General features: G+C 51.3%; 1 long non-coding RNA gene across 9 annotated transcripts in view; it reads left to right on the top strand.

The window, feature by feature from the left end:
* Window positions 1-13,596, top strand: part of LOC119622944 (uncharacterized) — a 157,297-nt gene that overhangs the window by 22,392 nt on the left and 121,309 nt on the right. Inside the window, exons 7-8 of one of the 9 annotated variants that reach the window (XR_012092330.1) lie at window positions 65-164; window positions 257-5,752. The exons of 7 other annotated variants lie outside the window; for them this stretch is intronic. This is a non-coding gene — a long non-coding RNA (uncharacterized lncRNA). Of the gene's footprint in view, window positions 1-64; window positions 5,753-13,596 lie in introns of those variants that run through there. One more of the 9 variants, XR_012092328.1, reaches the window with a different exon arrangement.

The following is a 13,596-nucleotide window of genomic DNA, read 5'->3' as shown; positions in this document are numbered from 1 at the left end:
TTGTATATGTAAACATTTGAGTGTGACACAGGTGGATTTTTGGGCTAATGGTCTTGTTCTTCAGGGAGTAACCACAGGCCCATCCACAAGGACCATTTCCAGCTAATTTATGGAACGCTGTTCTACCTGGTTAATTTTCAACGTTATCTCAGCCTGAGAGGTAGGTCAGCATGTGACGAAGTTCACTGGTTTGAATCCTAATCTGCTCCTTAGGAGCTGCACCTTCCATGCCTTCGTTTCTTCCTTGGTTAGGTAGGGAAGGTATGAGCTACCTCAGAGTTGTGAGTGAGGCCTGCATCGAGTGACCGCATTAAAGTGACAAGGACTGCACCCGGAGTGTTGATATTTAAAGACCTTTAAACATCGCGATGCCGCATTTTGGTACCCAGGTAAAACAGCAAAGTTATTTCAGATGCAGACACAGACCCTCGGTGAGGTGGGGGACTGATGGCAGGAGGTGGACCACCGACCCTGTAACGAGGGCGTGGTCTGTTCGAGGCTGAACGAAGTGCACATCATTGCATGTACCACGGAGGTCCCTCTCGTGAAGTCCTGGAAGGGTCCATGTGGCTGAGCCGTGTGGTCTGTCCATGACGTCCGGCAGGAGCAGAGCTTTCGGGTGCAGCCTTGCTCTTGTGCGCACAGCCCTCAACGGTCTCAAAAGTCTGAGGCTTAAAGCAGGCTTGGGGTTTCCTTACACCTCCTGGACATCTAATTTGCCTGGCAAACATGTTTTTCTTGGGTGTAAAGGTGAAGGAGTGGGTGATTCTGGTGAAAGTGTACTAATTACTGCACTTCTGGGTCAGTGGCGCTTGGTTGAAGACACTATCTGCCCTGGATGGACATCTCTGGGGTGGTGAGAACCGGTGGCTGGATGTCGCGGGGTTGCCAAGAAGATGCCAATTTTTTCCTTTTTCCTCAGTAACAACACCCTACTTTGTTTAGGGAAGCAGTGCACCCAGCTGAAAATCCAATTCTCTTGCACGGCAGAGCGGCTGGTGACACAGGTCCAGATGCTGGGATGCTGATGGGGGGTCCTGGAGTGGGAGGTGTCAGGAGACTTTCCGGACCCACAGCAGCCCTGGGCTCTTGTCCGGCCTTCTTGCCCGAGGCATGACCCCTGGAGGGAAAGCAGCTTCGGGGGCCCGAGGGCCAGAAGGCAGAGTCCTGGTGTGTGGGGCAGGCCTGGGCCAGGCTCCTCGGAGGATGTCACAGAGCTGCTGCCCATGAGGGGACCACCCACCTCTGAGCCCCATGCAGATTTTCCTCTGTAGCCGAGCGAAATCCTGGTACGGTGAGTGAGGCAGTCAGAGGCACCTTTTGTGGAAGGAGGACAAAGCTGGAGAGAAAGAGGTTTTCCTAAAGGCACAAGGCGCTGATACTGCATTAGGGATAATTCCTAGAAGTGTGGTTGCTGGTGGGTGGAAAACTGTAGCCAGAGAATAAGTGGGAATGGCCCTTGCTGGTATTTAACTGATTCGTTCACGGATGGTCTGAACAGTTCTAGTGAAAATAATATTTTGGACACAGATGTTTTCATCCTGCCTCACAAGCAGCATGACCGTGGGCTCTTCCATCCTTCCTGGGTGACAGTGAGGGTCTCAGGCCCTTCCGACCCTGTGTTAGCATTTCCCCAGGGTGTGTGTCCTGTCCTGAATAGGCTGGAATGCCTCTGGGTATAGCTGAGCCTCTTGAAAAGGGAAGAGTCATGTGACGTGCTCTGGGTGAACAGGAAAATGAGGGAGGACAGGGAGAGGGGCCTGGAGGTGAGGAGGATGGTGAGCAACACTGGGGACAGAGGACGTAGGGTAACACCAGGGACAGGGGGATGGAGGGTAACGCCGGGGACAGGGGCATGGAGGGTAACGCCGGAGACAGGGGATGGAGGGTAACACCACTTCTCCAGGTGCCTTTGGGGGATGCTGCCGCCTCTCGCACCCCAGAGTGAAGTCAACAGGATTCTGTCCCGAGGAGCCCCAGAGCCTGGCAGCTGGGATTGTCGCAGTATGAACCACTGTTCACTAGCTCTGCACCCTGGGACAGGCTCCCTGGTGTTTCCACCCTGGTTTCCCATCTGGACAGTGGGACCCTGAGTGTCCCCGTCCCAGCTGCGCCCAGAGCCCTGGACTCCAGCGTGTCGTCGGCACTCATTAGCGTTTCTCTTGTTGTGGTCCGTGGATGAAGTGGCTCTCTCTTTGTGTGTTCACAGCCCTCCTGCTCACTTTACCTTCTGGGAACACTTTTTACATAGCTTCGTATGTGGGGAGGACTCGAGTGATTAATCGAATGTTTCATCAGGTGCAGTTCTTCTGTTTCCCAGTTTTGACACAACATTTGGTGAAATTTCCAGGGACTCCTGTGGTCAGCCTCACGGTTTCACTCTGTCACTTTCTAATGCAGTATTCTTTGGGAGTCTTTTCAATTAAGCGCCATCATTTAAAAATAAGTTTTATAATATGCAGTTTCAGGTTAATTATTTACCTTTGGGTCTCAGGCAGTAGCTACCTACCTGTGAGTAGTCACAAAGTTTCACGCAGTTTTCTCTAGGCATCCCTGGCTCGTAGCTCAGCAGGTCCCTTCAGATGAGTCAGCCAGCTGTGTACCTGCATGTTCAGGATACTTGTCAGGGGCCTTCCTCAGAGCAAGACCGACGCTTACCTCATCCTTGGGACTTTGGAGCTCACCCTGGAGAGACTCCAGCCACGTCCTAAGGGGCCGTCCGGGTCCCACAGGCTGGTGGGAGTGACTTCTGAGACACTCCAGACCACACTTTGTGTTCCTACACCCCACAAAGCCACTTAAAGTGCCGTGTTCTGGTGCTGTGTGCCTCACCAGTGTGCCACACAAGCCTGCACCGGGATCTGAGCGGGCGCTGCCTTCCTCAGGCTATGCTTAAGTTTTGGGGCAACTGGAGCACTCGTGGCTGTGATTCTTGCCACTGTCTGGGCTTCCCTAGAGGGTCTCACCCGCAGCCTGAGGACCACATCGGCAGCCACCGAGGAGCCGCCAGGTGCGGCCTTGGTCCCACTCAGTCCTTTTCGACTTTGGTGAGAGAGGAGACAGCAAAACTTCAGCTGGGAGCCCCAGGCCTTCTCTGCTTGGGGCCCTGGGACTGACATAGCACAGATCCTGCCATCCACGTGCTGGGGGCCCCGCTGTGCGGCTCCCTCCTCTGGTTAGGGGCTGCACCCTTGGGCTGGGCACCTCCTGGTTCTCACACTCAGGGGCCCAGGGAGGGTGGTGGATGAAGAGAGAAGGAGAAGGGTGGCAGTTTGAGCCCAATTGTGTTGGCTTCGTCTTCCGCCTCTTGTCCCTAAGTACATTGGCAAAGTTTTCCAGGTGAAAACTCAGAAGGGATTTTTAATGACTGGAATCTGTGAATTCCATGGAAGCCAAGTCTGTCCACCTCTTTCACCCACCTCATTTCTCCCCGTTGGGGCTGATTTTGGCAGCGTTCATAGGGGCAGGGACGGAAGGGGTGGGGGCCAGCCATCGGCCCTGTGTCCCTCCTCTCCTCCCCTCAGCGCCACAGCATTTCGGTGTCATCCCCTTCCCTGCACGCGTCCTCATGAAAACCAAGTGTGGCTGGAGGGAGATGCCTGCGCCCACTCCCGTGACCTTCCCGGCCAGCCTGGCTGCAGCGGCCTCTCGGCAGGCATCTGTCTGGTGCTGCCTCCGTGCCCCTCCCATCACCTGACGCTCGTGTTCCTGAATCTTCACACGTGTGCTCTGTGCAGCCACCTCACAGGCTCCCTGGGAACGGAGACAGTGTCTCACGCCGGTCAGAATGCTCTTCTCTGTCCACTGAATAGTCCAACACAGAATCATTCCTCTGTGATTATTTATGCTTTGTTATGTAGAACTGGAATAAAGAAAAAGTGAATTTAGACATTACAGCCATCAGGTTGAAGCTTAGTAATTGCATTAGGGAATTAAATGGAAGCATTTGAGCTTCTCGAGTTCTAATTCCACATCTTCATATCCCCATCACCCCATACCCAGTGTCTAACAGAGCTCTTGGTCTAGGAGTTTCTTGATAAATGCTTATTGAATTGAACTGGACTGAGCTTAACATTCCCACCCAGAGTTAGAAGCCAGTCCCTGAACAAATTGCATTTAGAATATGAGTTTGACGTTACTGTGGTAAGGGTTATCCTACACGTCATAATTCCTAGTCAATATCGGGTATTTAGTCAAATAGTCTCAAGTATAGAGAAGCATAGGCCTATCTGGCAAAAGGGCAAGGCACGGTGCTTTAGGTCCAGGTCCCCAATATCAACTATGAAAATAAAACATCAACTCCAATGACAGCCCTGTCTTCAGCTGGTCACTGTTTACACTGACAATTATAAACAGCTTGAACTTGCTGTCCTGAGAGGCAACACACCCTCCATTCTCTCTGCAGTGTAGCTGCCTTGGTGGATGGAACATGCCGCTCCTCCTTCCCTCTCCCTATCCCTCCCTCCCCCCTCCTCTCTCCCTCCCTCTCCCCTCCTCTCTCCCTCCCTCTCCCCTCCTCTCTCCCTCCTTCCCCCCTCCTTCTTCCTATCTTCTCTCACCTTTATCTCCCCACCTTCTCTCCTGGACAAGGGGCAGAAGAGAGGAGACCTCCGGAATCTTCTGCTTCATCCAAGCAGCTTGAGAGCAGCATCAACAGCTGCAATTTGGCTGCCGCAACAGGTGCCTCAGGGCAGCCTTTCTAATGGGAATCCTGGAATCATGTCTTTCCTTAATGTGTCCTAAAGGCTGGAGGACATGAAGTGAAACAATGCTCCATGCTCAGTCCTGTGATTTTGTGTAATTATTGGACTTACTTTGAAATTAAACTAAATGATACCCAAGGTGGAGCATGAAAAAAAAGAAAAAACAGGCTATGGTGTTTGAAAAGCAAACAAAACCATTTGGTTTGTTGTTTTGTTCTTAGACCTTCACAGGCTCCTAGGTCACACGTTTCAGTTTCTTAGCAAGTGACATTCTCTGCAGAAGCTGTGTCAGTCTCTTGTTTGATGATGTCAGCCACAGCAGAAAGAAGCACTCCGTAGGCCCCGTGCTCAGCACCTTGGCGTGAGCTCCTGCCATCTTCTGTTCATGCTCATCACAGCTCTGTGAAGTAGGCATCCTCCTGATCCCTGTGGGAGGATGGAGGATGGAGGCGGAAGGGTGAGTGATGGCAGGATCACATGAGGGGTCTCTCCCGAAGTAGGGAGGGGAACCGGCCCAGGACCTAACTGCCCATCGCATCCTTCTTCCTCCTCCTCTGCCTCTCTGTGACTGTTTGACTCAGGCTGCAGGGACAGACATAAGTATGTGCAGAGCCTGTGTGCACCCCTGGGAATTTGTGCTCATATTGGCAGGGAGGGATGTGAGGTTGTACAGAGCGTGTGTGCATACCTTGGCGGTGTATGCTGGCGTTGGCAGGGACAGATGTGAGCGCGTATGGAATGTGTGTGCACACCTTGGGGATGTGTGCTGGCATTGGCAGGGACAGATGTGTACAGAGCGTGTGTGCACACCTCGGGGTGTGTGCTGTTGTTGGCATGAACAGACGTGAGCGTGTACAGAGCGTGTGTGCACACCTGGGGGTGTGTGCTGGTGTTGATAGGGACAGATGTGTACAGAACGTGTGTGCACACCTGGGGGTGTGTGCTTATGTTGTTTTGTAACCGGCAAATACGTGGCCCCTTGCGTCGGGCGGCCCTGCGCCCATGCTGAGTCCATCAGTGGCCCTCGGGTTGGGGTCTCCATCTGCCCAGACAGCACTCGAGTGGCTTGAGGTTTCAGATTCTTCCTCTACGGATACTTGGGCCTCCTCAGGACCAAACATCAGAACCAGCCAACTGCAAACTACAAGAACGTTCAAATGCATCTTCAGTAGGAAAAACAAAAGCAATTGGAAAAATTTTCCAACGTGACCCCGTGGTTAAGCCGTTAGATACTCCAGCCAACAGATTGAGTCACTTTAAAATTCACACCAATTAAAATGGTTGTGAGAGTTGCAGACCTTTACCGCTAAACCTTGAAATAATTGAAGCATTCTGCTCCACTTGCTTACAAACTAGGGTTGAGGATACCTTTCAGTCCAAAGTAGCAACCTTGTAAATCCAGCTTAGATGCGAGGCTCCCACTGACACAGGAAGAGACAGTGGCCCTTGATTATTCTCCTGTGTTCAGATACTGTGTCATTTCCTTTTTTTTTTTTTTTTTTTTTTTTTTTTTTTTTTTTTTTTTTTTTTTTTTTTTTGTATACTGATCATCACTTCTGCTTTTCCAATTCAAACTAAAGGGAGTTTAGTTCTGTTTTGGAGAAGCTGTGGTTAGTGGTTTCTTTTCATGGTTTGCTTAATCTCTTAAGTCTGGTGCTTACATTACCCAAATAGACTTTTCTTTAGTACGACAGTGCCATAACCCAGGGCTTCTCCCTCCATATCTGCTCCCCAGGAGGCTCCCTAGGAATGGGAGCTGGAGATCCAGCCCCTCTCCATGTGCCGTTTTCTTTGAGTCCAAGGCAGGTTTGGCTCAGAGAAGAAAAGAGGCCTCCGGGTTAGCTGCCTCTGACTGCTTGCTTGTGAAATGTTTAATAAGGCGACTTCCAAACTAATTTACACATTGATAGTTGTAGCTTGAAGTATCACCGCAGTCATAAGAGCTAGAAACACTCCCATAAAGTAGATAAGCAGAAAAAAAGCCATAGAAGTTTAATAAAGCGCAAATAAAATGGTGTTGTAAGAATGTACAGTGGGAAATGCTCTCAGTCCAGCCAGATCCAGCTGTGACGTCAGTCCAGCTGTGGTGTCCTTCTGTAAAAACATTCAGCCACATGTGGCCCTGATCGCAATCACTACTCTGAATTGTGATCCAGAATGTTCTTGGGGGCCGATGCTGGGACTGTTCCAGCAGTTGAGTCTGATTGGGCGTCACGGTGGTGATGTGCTTATCGCAGACAGCTGGGCTGAGTGGTGGCCACCCGTGCACTCGCCACGTGCAGCCGTTATTCTGGTGATGGGGTTGCATGCGGCGCGGCTTGTCCACCTGGGCTATTAAAGTACAGGGAACCCAACCGCGGGCGGGTGCCTCCCGACATGGGAGCTGTCTTTTTTATCCAGGGCCCTCTGGCGCTGCAGACCCCTGCCGCCAGTCTGAGCTCACAAGGAGGTACCGGAGGGCTCTGCTGGGGCATGGAGGTCCCTAAGCAGGTGGTCACTTATTGCTTGTGGAGTGGTCCATGGCCTGTGAGTTTATTCTCGGGGTTTGTGTGGGCGAGGTTAACCAGTTCACAGCTGGGCACTTACCCCTTACACAGGTGACACTAGTTAAAGTGGAATCTATATTAGCTCACACAGGTGTGTCTGAGGAACTGGGAGGGTGGGGAGGTTTGGCCCTAGCACTAGAGCCTGGGCTCCTGACATTCTGCGTCTTCCTGTTGGGGGGCCGTCAGGGCCGCTGTGGGTCCTGAAGACAGTAGGTGCCATATGGACCAGCGGATGCAGAAGCTTCTAGAGGCTGTTGGGGGTAAGGAGACGGTCGCTTACCCAGAGCCAGCCCTGCCGTCACTTCGACGTTAGATGGTGGGAACTGTTTTGGACTCTAGCTTCCAGAAATGTGAGAAAATAAGTCAGTGTTTAGGGTGCTAAATTTGGGGTGATTTAGTGGAGAAATAGAAAACTAGCCCACAAAGGTGCACGCATTGAAATGTGCTCTCTCCAGGTGTTCACAGTGGTGTGAAGGGGATGGCATCAGGGTTCTGGGAACTGTGCAGTTCCACTGAAGGAAGGGGGTTCACCACGCCTTTCCTCATGTAACTGAAGGTATGTATGCCTGCCACACCGCCCAGGAGACAGGGACTGGGATTCTGACTTTCTTATGGGAACCAAGCCACAGTCAGAACACAGTGAGGGCTGAAATGAGCTTCCTACAGCCTGAACTGGGAAGAGGAATGGCAAGTAGCTTGTTTTTTTCTACACAGACCTGTCCTTTCAGGTTTTGTTAAGTTCTGGAAAAAGGGAGAAGCCAGGCACACCTCGGTGAGGGACAGTGTTTCTGGAGGTGTCACGGTTTCAGCCTTAATGTGGCCGTGTGGTTGGGAGGCTCAGAAACTGCCCTCCAAGGGCACTCATCTGTTCCTTATTGCAGTAATACTTCGTTTACAGAAATTACAGTGCGGGAGGCCTCTGGTCTGGATGGGTTTGTGTGGACCGAGGTCACGGGGTGTTGTCCCAAGTGCTTATCCTGACCTGGCAGAGGCTCTGTTTCCAAATAATTATTCTACAGTTTCAGAGCCTATACCTGAGTGATAGTCTTTTAACTTTGTTGCATAAAAGTAAAGTATGTCTTGAGGGTCTAAAAACCTATTTAGTAGTCATGGCTTTAAACTCATACATGGGGCTTTGGGATGGAGTGAAAACCACCGTCACCTGCGTGGACGCTGCGTGGTATTTTTAGCGTGGTGGCCTGCTCATGCCTTGAGCTCCATCTGCAGTGTGAGCAACAGCTGTGCATTTGAGAAATGTAGGCAGGTCAGCTTGCTCCTCCAGGGGCCTGCGGGCATCCGGGTGAGGGCCTGGGATGAGGCCACATCAGTGGGAAGGAGCTTGATTGTGTCAGCAGATATGTCTGCCTCTACAGGCCTGAAAGCCAGCAAGAACCCAGTTTTCCTTTGGTCATCTAATGCCAGAAAAACCCGTTTCTTGGAGATTCTCGTAATTTATATTAATGAACCATTTGACCATAAATAAAATGTTATAAATGCATGAGGCTTTACAATTTGGCAGATGTGTAACTCACATGTCATTATATCAAACTGTTGAAGATATTTGTTTCACTTGAAGGCTTTTAGCATTTTATGCGCAAACCAAATGCCAGTAGCATTTTGAAGGAGTATTTTGGAATTTTAAACACAGTGGGACAGTGCTGGGTCTCTGGGATGCTGGTGAGGTGGACGTGACCTCAAGCTCTTGGAGCTTGCAAGCAGGATTCCTAAATTGTCACACCTGCAGTGCTGGAAGTCAAAGTGGATTTCTGTAAATGAGGTATTAGTGCAATAAGGAACAGATGAGTGCCCTTGGAGGGCAGTTTCCGAGCCTCCCAGACACCCCAGGAGGAAGCGGGGTGGGAGGCAGTTACCCACCAGAACCTGGACGGTGGACCGTGTTTGCTGGTGGCCCTGCTTGGCAGGCCATTACGTGCAATAAGAAACAGGTGAGTGCCCTTGAGAGCGGTTTCTCGGCCCCCTTCAGAACAGCAAGTGGAAGACGCTCCAAGGTCGGGGGTGGGGGTTCGGTTATCCACAGGAGCCTGGATGGTGGAGCTGGGTTTGCTGGTGGTCCTGCGTGGCAGGTCATTATGTGCAATAAGGTACAGGTGACTGCCCTTGAGGGCGGTTTCTCAGTCTTCTTCGGAACTGCAAGTGGAAGACGCCCCAAAGTGAGGGGGGGCTGGTGGTCGGTTATCCAGTGGGGCCGGGTTTGCTGGTGGCCACTGCGTGGCAGGTCACTGCGTGGAGCGATGGGAGGTGAGTGGAGTGGGAATAGAGGATGCACCCTGCACAGCTACTGCTGGCAGTTGGCTCTGGTAGCAGAAGGGGCATAGATAGAGGGATTCCCATCAGGGGCAACACGACTGGGGTCCCACGTGTGGTGGATGCCGAGGTGTGGCTATATGTAATCTCAGTCTGCACAGCCGTCCTGGTGAGTGGGTTCAGTTACCTTCCCATCTCACATTTGAGAAATCTCGGGGTCTCACATCACAGCTAGGTGGGTTGGAACTAATGTCTCAGGCAGGACGTTGGCCCCAGAGCCCAGATCTTACCCGCCCCCATTCTTTTCAGTCCACCCAGCTTGTAGAGAGGGTTGTGTGGTGGTGGGTGGTGGCTGAGAAACCAACACAGTAGAAGGGGGGGAGGAAATAAACCAGGCAGGAGACACAGGCAGTGCTTGGGAGATCTGCACGGGGTGTGGGTGTGGGAGGCACCTCTGGGCCTGTGAACCCCGTTCTGTGCTCCTGGCTTGCCCAACCTTGGCCCTCAGCCACATGCTGCGTGCTTTAGGTAAAATCTCAGTCCCTCGTGTGGTGTGGGCATCTTTTCTCCCTGGCTTTGCCTCTCTTTAAATCACGGAGTCTCAGTGGGGATGGCGGGGTGGTTGGTGGTTCACGGAATTTGCCCTCCACTTCCCCATCCTTGTCCTGTCCTGTCTGGCCTGTTACCTGAATCTGTGTCTCTTCAGAGCCTGCAAATGAGTGGAGGCCACGGCAGCCTCTTGCTGACCGACCTCTCAAACTCTCTTATTCATCAGAATAGTGTTAAATGCTGATTCCTAGGCAACCCCATTAGATTCTACGCCTGCCTGGCATGGGTACTTTGGGGAAGGTACAGAAGGTTGCTGGGCTGTTCCAGGAGGGAATTTGCATTTGTAGAATGTCCACTGTGGTCTTTCCAGCACTCTACTTTCCACACACACATGGCATTAAACCTGGAAGACCCCTGGGTGCTGTGCTGGTGAGGAAGCCTCGGCTGGTTGAGGGGTTGCTGGGGCTCAGACTTGATTGCTGGGCTGGGGGCTGCGGGCTTATTCTCTTCAGTGGGCCTGCTGATGGGATGCCCTGAGAAGTCCTGCTGTGCGCTCAGGGGAAAGTGCAGAGACAGGCTCAGAAAAGACAGACCATGGATTTAAAAATTCCTACTGGAAAATCTTTTATGAGCAAAGTAATTTGCATCTAACTGAAGACAATCATTGCTTGAATAATTGGTTTGTTGACAAAGTTGATCCTATGAACAGATTAAAGTTTTCATTCATGCCTTATCTATAATGTAAATAGGAGCTATTACCACAACTTATATTAGCTTTAAATTTCGTATCAGATTGCAGTCCAGATTACAAACGACTGCTTGATAATCTAATTGATAAAATGGAGGAATTTAGTGCTTGGAACCCAGAGTGAAGGGAACAGAATTGCTTTGGTTTCTCAAAAGCGTGTTGACTGAGTGGTGACCTGGGGTGAAGAGAAGTGGCTAGAGTCATTACACTCGAGGAGATGATCTGCTCCCGCCTTTCTCAGCTGTCTTCTGGACAAAACAAAAGGGTGATAAATGGAAAAAAATTCAGCACTGAGTTCGTCTATGCCCTGAGCTTCTCATACGGTCATTAATGGGCTGTATCTGTGAAGCCTCCATACAGGCACAAAGGAATTAGGCTAGAGTAAGGCGGCCGGCGACCTCTGGCGTCTGGACCGCGTGTCATTTCCTAAAGCTCTTTAGGGTGAAATGACAGTCGCAATGTCTGTTCGGAGAAGTGTAATCTCACGTATGAGATGCAGATTTTAAATGATGCAGATTTTAAACACCAAAGTCAGGAAGCTTGGTGGGAGTGGCTGTCTTCCAAGTGGTTTTCTGTGCTGCCATGGATGAGGCGTGGATGTGTCATCTGTTGGTGAGATCCACTGGTGAAGGGGCTAAGCAAACCATGGAGGTGGGGGGGTGTGAAGCTGCATCTCTTCTGGCATCCCAAGGAAATACATTTTGTAAAACTTGTGAATTTGACCCTGACCCTAACCCTGAGTGTTGAAGTCTGGTGCAGTGTCTTGAGCCCTCTTCTGCATTGAGGGTGAGTGACTGTAAATGACCGATTCCTCAGTGGTGAAAGTTCAAATTTAGCTTCCCTGAGGAAGCCAGACCTCAGTCACCCGTATCTCCATTGTAAACACTGCGGCCCCTACGCGGGTGGCTGCAAGTATCCAGGCCTTCCTTGGAGAAGCAGCCGTGAGGTGCTTGATGATTTGATAACATCAGCCGTCTTCTGTCTAATCACGGTACAGATTCTCCTACAAGGAAATGGATCTGGTTTCTTCCCGATCGTTGGAAGAAGCAGCCCGCCTAGGGACTCTACCGTCCTCTGCACTTTCACAGCGAAGCCTGTGTCCGTCTCCAAGGAGTATCACGTGTGTCGTGGGAATCGCCTCCTTAATTCTTCCTGCTTTAGAGGGCTCAGGTAGCTCTGCCCGTTTCACCCGGGATGAGCAGCGGGTGGTCTCTGGCTGCTGTGGGACTAGGGCTTGGGGGTGCATCATCACATCCGGTGGCCTGCCAGGTGGGCATCATTGTCTTGCATGTTGGCTGAGGCAGCTGTGATGTCATGGGGGTCATGCTTGTGTCAGGGCCAACCCAGTTCTTCCCATGCACACCTCTGCTGCTGGAGTGCCTTTCCTTATGATGATGTGTTGAATTAGGGTGGAGAATGCAGAGAAGCTCTGGGCCTCTCCTTCCCATTCTTACTCCCTGGAGCTGTGATGCCGGACAAGGGAGCCCATAGCCAGAGGCTCTTTTAAGTTTAATTAGAATAAAGATTTGATTACATAGCCAAACACATTTGAAAAGAACTTCACAGATTAAATTCCGGATTCAGCCCTTCAGGCCCAGTGGCCACGTTTCGGGGCTTAGCAGCTGTAGGTGGCTGTTGTCTTTCTGTGTTGGCTCAGCAGATTGGGACGTTTCCAGTTCGGCTGGCAGTTCTCTTGAATGGCTCTGCCTGTGGTGATAACACCTTGGCTGGAGAGCCTCGTGGGGATCCTTTAGGCCTCTAGCTACAGCCAGGCTGCATGGTTCCTGTGTCCCGCGTCCTCTGCAGACCCAGAACTATCCCACCACAGAGTCAGCGCTGCTAGACTTGGGTACTGTGTGCAGACAGCAGAGGGGCACGTCTGGGCCTTGCAGGGGCTGGGGTGACTGGCCTCCTTGGCCAGGATCCCGTCTCCAAGTTTTCAGAGGAAATGCATCCACCATCCACACCGTGCACCAGAGGAAAACTGCAGGCTTCTCTGTGGATGGTGAATTGAGATCATGCAGAGTGACTAGGTTTGGACTCCTGACCAGCGTGAAACCTGATACCTTTCGGTGGAACCTGACATGCCTCCATGTGTACAATGCAAAGAGAATGCAGCGTTGTCAGCTTGAATCCAGATGTGCTCCCGTTTTGAAGTGGAAGGTTCTGGGAGTATTGGCCGTTGGTGATTGTCGTGCCATGGAGGACTTTGAATGCAGGCACTGGTTTAGGATAACCCTGGTTTCCTGGTCCTGTATGTGGGCATCCCTGAATATCCCGGGCTGGAGGAAGGCAGGGCAGATGGGAGGGTGACAAGAGGTCAGGTGTTTCCAGCTGTGGGGAGTGATGCCATCAAATGGCCGAGATCAGGTGACCAGGGACCAAAGCAGGGGTGCATGGAAATGCCATGTTTTCCGGGGCATGTGGAGGACCTGTTGAACTCTATTCCTGGACAACAGTTCTTCCATTCTCAGGAATCTGTGCCATTGTAATTGAGTAGCAAATTCTATAATTGCTCTAAATACTTACTGTTAAGTCCCCATCCCAATTACCATGAATTAGCAACAGTGATAACAGTTTGCCTGGTCAAGCCTTGCCAAGAAAAACCAGTGGAACTAGTTTTAGTTGCCTCAAGTTCCCTCCAAATCGGATTCCTTAGCAGGTTATGTCCCTACAGCTGCTGCAGTTCCTCCTGGGCCTGGCAGGCACATTCCAGACATTCACATCTCAGCTCAGATGCAGGCGTGCATACTATAGAAAATCGCACTGCACTGTGATCAGCTTG

This window comes from Chlorocebus sabaeus, unplaced genomic scaffold, assembly GCF_047675955.1.
Source record: "Chlorocebus sabaeus isolate Y175 unplaced genomic scaffold, mChlSab1.0.hap1 unalloc_scaffold_255, whole genome shotgun sequence".
NCBI classification, from domain to species: domain Eukaryota; kingdom Metazoa; phylum Chordata; class Mammalia; order Primates; family Cercopithecidae; genus Chlorocebus; species Chlorocebus sabaeus.
Note: the sequence above shows the minus strand (reverse complement) of the source record. Positions and strands in the feature narration are given on the sequence as shown.